This window comes from Pteropus vampyrus, unplaced genomic scaffold, assembly GCF_000151845.1.
Source record: "Pteropus vampyrus isolate Shadow unplaced genomic scaffold, Pvam_2.0 Scaffold15, whole genome shotgun sequence".
NCBI lineage: Eukaryota > Metazoa > Chordata > Mammalia > Chiroptera > Pteropodidae > Pteropus > Pteropus vampyrus.
The window spans coordinates 13,814,814-13,816,204 of record NW_011888796.1 but is presented as its reverse complement, the minus strand read 5'-3'; the positions used below and the strand labels follow the sequence as shown (position 1 = coordinate 13,816,204).

Here is a 1,391-nt window from a genome sequence, read left to right as displayed (position 1 = left end):
AAACAGTATCTAAAGTATTTCAGTGTGTATCTTTAAATAATACTCTTTTTCTAAAACACACAGTAGCAGTCATATTAAAAATTAGACAATAATTCCTAAATATAATCAAAGATCTAGTCAATGTTCTAATTTTTCTGATTATCTCCTAAATATTTTGTAATTGGTTTGTTCAAATCAGGATCCAAACAAGTTCCACATATTATATTTGGTTGTTGTGTCTCATAAATACCATTCTTTCTTTTAAAACAATTCTTTATTGGGATATAAAATAAAGATACAGAAAATTACACAAATGTACAACATGAATTTTCATAAAAGCGAATACTTTAGTAACTACTATCAAGGTCAAAAAATAAAACGCTGTCTCCCATTTCAGAAGCTCTTTCCATAAGACTCACCCCAATGATAAAAACTTTCTTCCCCAATTATTTTTATAGTAATTGCTGCTTTGCAAATAGCTTTACCACTCAATTGTGATAAAATGATCCTGGACATTATAATATAGTTTTTCCCATTAAAAAAAAAGATGTATTTTAAGTTTTAACCTAATCATCGCTTTCTTTTCCTTACATTCTATCTGATAGGTTCTCTCCCCTGGCAAATAGGACATATGGGATTGGGAGGGATGCCAAGAAATCATTGGTCCTGTAGGGCAGAGGGTGTTCTTCAGGTTAAGGGTTTGGAGGAAGGGGAAAGGGTGGAGCTGCCTCTGTCCTTTAGTCCTGATGAAGGTGAGGAGATGCAAGTCCATTAAAAAACATTCGCTTCCAACCAGACTCCTTTCTCAGTGGTGTGGGTGGGTCCCATTCCATATTCTGGTTTCTCTCCATGCTCTTTGCTCCTTTCTTGTTAACAATCATCATGCTGGTCCTCATTATGAAGCAGGTCCCAGTGCAGCCTGCTGTTCTGGCAAGGTGACCAGCTATGTGACCTCCCCTGGCACTCACACTGCAGGACTCAGCTTCAATGTAATGAAGATACCTTTCAAGAGAGGAGATAAGGACCCAGCAATGCTCATCACTGACAACCTCATGAGACTGTTTGATAATGGTAACAGCTGTGAGCAGCGTCTAAATGGCCCTATAATCCTCTGCACTGGCTCCAGATATCGCTTTGGAAATAACATTGCTGGAAATTGTTGTTTCACTTGATGATCTCTTCAAATTCAGCTTCACTCACCATAGAGGTTGGAATGTCCAAATCTTGGCTGCCATGGTGGTTCAGAGAGTTCAAAGCCTTCATGTGAATATCTGGTGGAGGCTCCACTGTAGCATTTGGTGAGAAAATGATGGCTGGACTGAGGTGAAGGGCAGGTGTACTGGCCCAGGGGGAGGTACAGCTAAATGAGGAGGTAACAGAAAACACATGAGATGCTAGTAGTGGATGCCAGA

At 39.2% G+C, this 1,391-nt stretch overlaps 1 pseudogene; it reads right to left on the bottom strand.

The window, feature by feature from the left end:
• Positions 1-653: 653 nt before the first annotated feature.
• The window catches only part of LOC105310219, a 5,743-nt pseudogene continuing 5,005 nt past the window's right edge, over positions 654-1,391 (bottom strand).